Source organism: Leopardus geoffroyi, chromosome B3 (genome assembly GCF_018350155.1).
Source record: "Leopardus geoffroyi isolate Oge1 chromosome B3, O.geoffroyi_Oge1_pat1.0, whole genome shotgun sequence".
In the NCBI taxonomy this organism is placed as follows: Eukaryota; Metazoa; Chordata; class Mammalia; order Carnivora; family Felidae; genus Leopardus; species Leopardus geoffroyi.
The window spans coordinates 141,601,508-141,610,737 of NC_059337.1; the positions used below are offsets into that span (position 1 = coordinate 141,601,508).

At 51.6% G+C, this 9,230-nt stretch overlaps 1 long non-coding RNA gene across 1 annotated transcript; it reads right to left on the reverse strand.

The window, feature by feature from the left end:
* Positions 1–555: 555 nt before the first annotated feature.
* LOC123584295 lies at positions 556–8,837 on the reverse strand. The gene is made up of 2 exons (XR_006705305.1): positions 8,651–8,837; positions 556–3,123 (listed from the first exon to the last, which is right to left on the reverse strand). It is a non-coding gene; the product is annotated as an uncharacterized LOC123584295 (long non-coding RNA).
* Between the last annotated feature and the right edge of the window lie 393 nt (positions 8,838–9,230).

Genomic DNA, 9,230 nt, shown 5'->3' on the forward strand with positions numbered 1-9,230 from the left:
GCTCAAATTCCTGAATCTTCGCCCATTGGCTTGTCCTCCTGACCCCCTGTCCGGGCTGCTCTGTGCTCAGTGCTGGGCGACCCCAAGGGCAGACGGGGCACGTGCCCAGGGCTCTGGGGACACACACAAAGCTCAACCTCAGAAGGCTGATCAGAATTTCGCAATCAGAAAACCTAAATCCCACCCACTGTCCCTACGAGGTCTGTGTCAATATGCAAAATGTGGGTCACAAGGGGTGAGGGGGCTCCTCCCACGCACAGAGCTGAGATCTCTGAACGAGCTGAGCTGTGCGTCCACAGTGGCTCAGCGACAAGAAAGTTTTCCCAGCTCCATTCTGCCATAATCCCTTTCTCTTCTTTTCTGACCCTTCCTTTCTGCGTCCTCCTTCCTGTCTGTCTCCTTCTCTCCCCTCTCTTTCCCTCTGAGCTACGCATAATCATCTCCAACCCCAAAGCACTTCACATTTGGTGAAAAGCACTTCAGTTTCGAAGTGATTAGAGGTTGAAGATCCGACGTTTAAAATTTAAATTAAACCAATTAAAATTACAGGGCCACTTCACGTGTTTTAAGCAAATAATTATTTTTTACAAACAGATCTCAGAGGCTGGGCCCAGCCAGGTACTGAACAGGAGTGACAAGGTGCCAATAGCTGACCTCCAGGGCCAAGCGGCCTGACCCCACTCAGGTGGCTCAAAGAAGCTCCCCCATATTCTGGAAGAAGACAGCCCCCACCCTCCAGCGGTGCTCCTTCCCACCCCTGGAACCAGTCGGGACCCTAGACTTTCCCTTCAAGGTTCCCCAAAGAGTGGCATTTCCAGCACATCGAGGTGGCCATCACTCACAGGAGGAAGCGGAGATTCTCTGTCAGTTCCCCGTGATCCACGCCCAGTGACACACCCACTGCCCTCCCCTGCGCCCCAGCAGAGGGGAAGTGGACCTCAGGGCCACCAAAACGCAAAGGGGATCTCAGGTTTATCCAGCACGTTTCGTGTGTGGACACAAGAATGAATCAGCAACGTGACTGCCCTTGACGAGCTCAGCCCAACAGAGGCGTCAAACTATAAATTACAGAAGGGGGTTGTCAATAATACAGAAAATCGCAGGAGGTGCTGGAATAGAACAGAGATGGGAGTGATTGACTTCTGGGGTCCTCTGGGTCGGCCTCACGGAGAAAGGGCTATGGAAGCTGGGGTCGGCGGGATGAGGGGAGTTTTCAGGCGGGCAAAGATCACGCATTCGGGAGACGAACACTGCCAAGGCCCACGGCCTCGTGTTCCTGCTGCAGAACGATGAACTAGGATGAGACACTCAAGTGATCTTCTCTTACCAAGTTGGAAATTCAGTCTCAAAGGTTTGAAGCTCCTGTCTGGGCTGGCAAGTTCTAAGCTCGAGTCCAGGGCTAATTCCCAAGGCGCAAGGACATTTCTTTTCCCTCTTGGTTGCCCTCGGAGGCCAGAGATCTGTGTTTTGTGTCTTTTGTTCCCTCTTCTTCTCTACTCCTGGCCAAACTGCAGCCTGGGATCAAAACAACAAACCAAGCAGCGGGCCTGCCCCTGCCCCCCTGGGGGGGTGGGGGGGTGCTGCCTCCTGCCACCCCACACCCACACCCAGCACGGGGGAGGGCAGCCGGTTGCTGGGCCTGGGAGGCAGCTGGAACAGAGAGCGAGGGAAAATAGTTCACGGTCTGTGTGGCAAGGGGAGACAGGCCGCCCAGCTGTGGCCAGGAGAGCCAGGAGGCCAAGCCCAGCCCAGACATTTCAAAAACAAACCTGGATCCAGCTTTCCATCCCCCCGGGGCGGGCCCCACCCTCCAGGAGGAAGGTAACTCCAGCCGCCCAGGTTCCTTTCTTTGGGAATCCTTGGTTTGTAGTTTCCTTTTTCCTAATTAGGTTTCGGAGGCCAGAATCTAGGCAGCTTCCGTACTCAGCCAGGTTGGATGTGTGCTGCCGTGTTGACTTAAAAATACTCCCCGAAAAGGGATAGTGGGTGGGGGCCGGGGGGCGGGGGAAGCATTCGGTAAATAAGAATTCTCCCTGGGGCTGGGGGCAGGAGGGCTGGGGGCAATTATTCACAGGTACTAAGTTTCTATCAGCCATGGTGAAGAACTTTTAGGGACAGCTAGCGGTGATCGGTGACCGTACAGGATAGTGAGAACAGATTATGTTACTGACTTGTGTACTTATGGGGAACGGTTAAAATGATAAATCTTATGTTATGGATATTTTTACCACGATAACAATTGGGGCCTGCGATGTCTTGTAAATGGATGAGAAATAAAGACAGATAACAAAAAAAGAAGAAGAAAGACACTTATCTTCAGTGCTAATTATTCTGCCAGTGGGGACAGAGGGGGAAACACTTCCATGCTTTTGGAAAGTTATTGGTTCATTGGCCCAAGGGGGACTGGAAGCAAGAAGCTATTTGGACAGTCCGGGGTGGCAGTGAGACAGAGACATCTCTGGAACATCTTCACCCTCTGGGGACACGCTTTAAAGGTGGAGATCAGCGGAATTGTTTCTTTTCTTTCAAGGAGCAGACTGATATCTGTGTCCAGGGGGCAGGACCTCAGCTCTTGGGCCCCTCCTTAGGAGCGGGTCCTGGGCACAGACCAAAGCGGTGGTTGAAGAAGGTGGCACTTTGTATACAGTGGTGCAGGTTAGTGGAGCGTGCACAGCCGCCCCAACGGGAAGCCCTTCATTCCGATCCCAACAGCTCTGTGGTCTGACCTTGCTGGGGTCTCTTTGTCTCCCTGGCCCTCAGCACCCTTTTGCTGTGCATGTGGCCAAGATCCTTGAGTGGAAGGAGCTAACGTGTGTGTGTGTGTGTATGTGTGTGTGTGTGTGTGTGTGTGTGTGTGTGCGCGCGCGCGCGCCTGGAGCACAGTAGGGGTTCGACAAGGGCTTCGTCTCTCTCACTGTTGCTCCCAAGAGGAGCCCTGTGCCCGACCGAGCCACCATTTATTCTTGGGGACCAAGAGGGACCCTCACCGAAGTCAATGCTGGCAGGAGTCACTGGCAGGGTAGAAGCCTAGCTCTCTCCATCCAATGAGCTGTGTGATTCTGTATCCAGGACGGGGTGCAGACAGGAGGAGAGGGGGGATGTGAAATCCAGAGCAAACCACAGCTAAAAAAAAAAAAAGAGGAAGAAGTAAAAATAAAATAAAATATATATTTTTTTAATTTTAATCAAAAAAAGAGCGAGCCACCGCAGCGGGGCCCCACACCCCCCGGCAGTGAAGCGTTGGTTCAGCTTCCTGGAGTAAAAAGCTGCGGGTCAGGCTACAGCAGTTTGGAGGCCTGGGCTCTAGCATGAGTGAGAGGGGAGCTCGACCGCAGGCCAGCTGGCTTTTCTCCCGCAGTTTCTTCTTCCCTGCATGTAAGAACCGTAAGCTCAGGAGGATAGCCGTCTGTCCCGCCCAGTTCAGGGTATAGAGAGTCAGGGGTCACATTAGCAGAAAGACTCCCCTCCTACCCACACCCCAAACAAGCTAGCTCTTTCTCAGCCAAGAGCACTTCCCTTGCTTAAACAGAGAGGACAGGGACCGTTTTAGAAACCCACCCAGGGGCCTTCTCAGTCATTGCTGCCCACTGCCCTTCTGCACAGTACCCACGAGGAGCCTTTGACTGAGAGAGTCCTGAGATAGGCTATCCCTTGCAAAGTGTTCCTCAATCTCAGGTAGTTTAGGAGTATTTTTACCCGTGGCGTCTTATGGGACTTACGGGATTCAAGTTCTAGGGACGTATTTTGGGAAGGGTGGCCTTCCTTCTTCCTAACTACGGCTAAATCTGGCTCCAAGTTGTCTAAATGCTTCCCAGTGACTCGAGCAGCCTTCACTGGAGTTCTTGGAGCCTCGGTTTTAACATCCATAAAATGGGTATCGTGCGTAGCATCCACATAGGCCATTGCTTCTGGAATAGAGGAAAATACTCTCGGAACACGCAGGACTGGGTTGCCTACAGCTCCCTGGGAAATAACAAAACACCACTTTTTTTTTTTTTTTTTTTTTTTTTTTACTCACCACATGTTGCTTTTACCTATTTATGCACACATTCAACAAACATTTACTGCCTGACAGACCGAGGAAGGTGTAATTACCCTCTTTGTGCTGTCGCTGCTGTTTGGTTTGGGGTGCTCTTCGTGAGGGTGGACCTGAACCTCCCTGGTAGCCCCCAGCCATCCATTCCAGGGCCAGGATGAGAACCCTGGTCCGTCTGAACCCAAGCGCAGTAGCTCTCCAGCACCCAAGCTGGCACGGGCTCCTGCCCCTGGCCGTGCAGGTGCCAGGAGGAATACAGCAAGGGAGAAATCAAAGGTCCTTCTCCAAGGAGGTCACAGCTCCACAGAGATGTAGAAGTCTCTGTGGGAGCCTGGGAAGGACCCAGGCAGGTGGACAGACAGGTTTGGAAAGCTCAGAAGCAAAGGGGCTCCTTCGGAGACAAAAAAAAAAAAAAACAAAACACGTGAGTAAGGAAGGTTGACCGGGCAGGACCACGTGGGGAGGTGGGAGAGGTGAAGGAGGTGTGGGAAGACCACACCATGTGGATCAAGGGACGGGGCTGGCCACTGCAGGCACCAGGCTTCGTGGGTTTCTGATTCTGGTTGTTGGATGTCCCGGGGGTGCAGAACACTCATCTGAATGCCGTGTAGAGAGCCATCACGCAATGCCGGTAGGAATGTAAAATGGTGCAGCCACTTTGGAAAACAGTCCGGCGTTTCCTCAAACGATCGAAAAAAGATTCTACTTCCAGGTATCGGCCCAGGAGGAATAAAAACACACGTCCACTAAAACATGAGCAAGAATGTGAAGAGAAGCATGATTCAGGGACACCTGGTTGAGCGTCCGGCTTCAGCTCAGGTCATGATCTCATAGTTCGTGACTTCAAGCCCTGCATCGGGCTGTGTGCTGACAGCATGGAGCCTGGAGCCTGCCTCAGATTCTGTGTCTCCTTCTCTCTCTGCCCCTCCCCTGCTCATTCTCTCTCTCTCTCTCCCTCTCCCTCTCTCTCTCTCTCTCTGTCTCAAAAACAAATAAACAATGAAAAAGAAATGTTAAAGGGAAGCATTATTTATAAGAGTCAAAAAGTGGAAATAACCCAAATGCCCATCTGTCCATGCCTAACAGATGAATAAAATGCGGTCTGTCCGTACAATGAAGTATTATTGACCCATCCAAAGGAATTAAGTATTGATCCATGCCACTGCATCGACAGACTTTGAAAACATTATGCTGAGTGGAAGAAGCCAACCAAAAAGACCACATGTATGATTCCATTTATATGAAAAAGTCCAGAATAGGGAAATCTATAAAGACAGAAAGCAGACGGGTGGTTTACTGGGCCGGACAAGAGGTGGATGGGAGCCAGTGATAGTGAGTGATGAAATGTTCTAAAATTCATGGTGGTGATGGTTGTACATACCTGTGAATACACTAAAAGCCATTAAGTTGTAAACTTTACATGGACGCATTGCATGGCATGTGAATTAGACCTCAACAAAGCCGTTTAAAAAGAACTTACAGAGCAACCTAATACTTCATGCATTAGCTTAGTTACACTTGACCTCGCCAAGAGGAGGTTTGCTTTATCTCCCGCTTTACAAATGAGGAAAAAGAAGGTTCAGAGAGGTTAAGTGACTTGACCAAAGTCAGAGCTAGTGAACAGTCCTTCCAGTCCCGCCCATGCTCCAAAGTCCCGGCTTCTCCCAGGACTGTCACTGCAGTGTCACCGGGCTGTCAGCCCCAGCTGGCTTCCCCACCCACTGGAGGCCAAGGCTGGCGGTGCTTTTCTGCAGGCCCCCAGACCCAGTCGGTCCTCAGCCTACCTGGAGGCTCCACTCTCTGGCTATTCACCAACGCCCCCCCCCAACCCCACCCTGTCAGTGTTTCCCACTGTGGGCAACGTGGCCAGGGCAAGCTTTGCTTCTAGCCCAATCTTTATCTTCAAAGACGATTTCGGCTCCAAATATTTATGGCAAAATATAAGAGAGCGCCTTCCTTCACTGGGGCCTGTGTTTGAAGTCGTTTTCCCAGCGCACATGTATTTGATAGTCAAATCTCTCCAAGGGCACATGGAGATCTGGTGGCTGCTGGTGCCCCACGTTGGCGCCCACCCCACCCCATCCCCAGAGTTAGCCAAGAGCCCCAGCAACATTCACGGGGTAGCACGTCCAGGAGCTTCTAAGGATGCCACGCCCAGTGTACTCAGGTTCTGACTGTGTCCACTGGGTCCATTGGCACTGTGCCATAGGGTCCTAGGCAAGGTGTCCTTTCCGTGGTGGACACTCATCATTGGGTGAGACACAGAGCCAGGGACGGCCATTGGAAATCTAACAGCGCCATCATCTCCCCTTGCTAAAGCCATTCCCTTAACTGGAAAGGGGGGACAATAACAGTAACTTTAGGATTTTACAAGATTATTTTGTAAAGGGCTTAGAGCTTAGGATAGCACATGGTAAGAACTCAAGAAGTGTTAACTAGGATTATTTTCTCCTCTACCCTCCTCCTCCTGCTCCTCCTCCCTTTCTTATTTTTTTTTCCATTATTAAACACAGAATTCTGCAAATCAAAATACCTGCACAGTATACTACATCCCCAGTCATCCACATAAGGATCTCTGTTCCTCAGAGGACCCTGCAGCTTAGGTATCCTTAACACCCTCATTAGAGAGAGAAAATTAAGGCTCAGAGAAGCACAGTCGATTGCCCAAGGTCACACAGGTCAACACAGGTTGGCTGATTTGGAAGCCTAAGCTCATTTGCTATGGCCCTACTGTCTCCTTCTCCCCAAATGCAACCACAGTAAGTCTGACTTAAAAGTAACCACGGTGCACAAAGGATCGATCGTTCGTCTAGTCTTGGAGCATGTTTAAGTTGTGAACTGCCAATGAAGGTTTGGGGGACGCTAAAATCAGGACTGTCAGCACATTCCTGTGGTGGGGGAAGTCAGCCCCCGCGCATGACACAGCTAAGCACGGCCCCACCCTGCTCCCCACCCACCCCACCTCATCAAGGTGGCCAGGCCAGGTCAGGCGGAGCCAGGCCGGCCTCAGAGGCCCCTGGCAGGAGCATCCAACCCCAAAGGATTCTTCAGGCAAGGTGGCCTTGGTCCAAGGAATTGACCAAGGGCCCCACCCCAGCCTGTGCTCGTTCAAGATTGCATTTTTGAGGACTGGTCAGGACAAGGCTGGGGAAGTGGTGCCAGGTTGCCTTGGGCTTTCGGCACGCAATGGAAAGAAAGCTCTCAGGCCCTGGAGGGCAGGGGTGGGACCTCTCGTGTATGGAGAAGATTCCCAGCACCAAGCCAGGCGGTGAGCTCTACAGGTGTGCTGTTCAGGCAGGAAGCCAACCCGTCCTTCTACCAGGGCCAAGCCCTGAGGACAAAGGCTCCAAAGGGGACAGGAGAAAATCCCAGAACAGAGGTACAATCACGCAATTTGGAGTCAGCAAGACCTCACTTTAAGTTTGCCTCTACCGCACGGCAGCTCTGTTAGCCACTTGACCCCTGAGACCCGGCCCCTTCCTCAGGAGGAAGGGGTCAGTGACGATCACCCACCTCCCACCCACCCCTGGGCTTGTTCTGGGGAAAGGAGACCATGCACTGATTCGACATTCTGTCCTCGCAGCTTTGCCACGGGCTGGGGACATGCCACCAGACGCTGGGTTGAAGCACTTAACCCAGGCATTTCATACTTGATTTACGAACCACCCACTCTGCTAGGCTCACTTTCCCCGCAGCCTAAAATTCACCTGCTCACCCCTTCACTCACTTAGCAAGTTGCTCATTCTCTCGATTTCCAGCGTCCAATGAAATGCCCAAGCCCAGCATGACTGTCACTCCCCCTGGACCCCACTCAGTTATTCACTCGTGCATTTATTCATTTACCCATTCATTCAACAGACCTGTTAAATGCCCCAGCGTTCTAGGCAAAAGCATCTCTCAACCTGGAATTTCCTTATGAATGAATGAATCCCAAGCTAAGGGAAAATCGCAACTATGATTCTTCCTACGTATATCTCAGCAAATGACACAGTGCTGTGCTGAGGTGGGTGAATTCCGAGCTCGTAAATTCTGGCTTTAAGAGATCCCGTTATACCCAACCTTCCGCTACGATTCTGCCTCTTGACGCAGTGGCCCTGGATTGCCACCTTCTCTCCCCAAACAGAGACTCGCGTAAGAAATTCCACTTGAACTGGAAACCAGCATCAGGATTTCCCTTTTACAGGGATAGCGGTGATGCGGGCACGCAGAGGGCCATCGCTCCCCCCAAAAGAGTGTTTCCCCAAAGTAACTTAATGGTTGCAATGAGCGGAAGGAAACCAGATCCTCGTGTCTTAAAAAAGTGTTTAAATCATGATAATAATCCCATTCACCACCTGTATCTGAGTCAGCACACCCACTTTTAAAGTCAGAATGCTGTGGGCCTGAAGGCCCAAGCATCCAATTCTATAAATACAGACAGAAGCTGCAAAGCCAAAAGGCCAGACCATCCCAATCTGTCACCCTTTCCATGCTGACAAATTCTGCACACCCCCTTGGACGGATACGCCCGGAGGCTTGAGGTCCTGTCTGAGAGCGGGATCCTCAGCAGGCGACCTGGGGCCCCACGCTCCCAACTCATCCGCTCCCCCCACCGCTCAGCCAGCCCCTCCCTACCTGCTGTCTCCTTTGGGCAGACCAGGTGTGCTCCGTGATGGATTGCCCAACGGGCCCCTCCGTCCTGGAGGCAGATGAATCCGGGTGGCGGGAAGCACCCACCGGGTCTTTGACAGACGGCAGGCACGTCAAAACTGGAAATGAGCCTGTCTTGGGGGGACGTGTGTTTTATTCGAGTGCAGGTCAGTTTCTTTCCTGACCACACCCTGCTCCCCCACCCCCTCGGCTGCCTCACCCCGGTTCCTACCTCCTCAGGGCCGGGCGCGTGAACAAGAACCACGTTTTAGCCAAAGGGCAAGAGAAAAGAACCAGGTTTCCTCCCATTTTAGAAGATTTCTCTGTGATCTGAAGATGAAATCAGAAGGGGGCCATGTCTCCAACTAGCTTCTTGTAATTCAGAAAGACAGTTGCAAGTCATTTAAAAGGAGACACAGAATCTTTAATAAATGTAATCCACATCTGATTACAAGGGAAGAAAGTGCTCTCTCTATATCTCCTCTGTTTCTCTTCTCTCTCTCTCTCTCTCTCACCTTGCAGGGCTGGAATATTGCAGTAACTATTCCATCTGATTTTTTTAAAA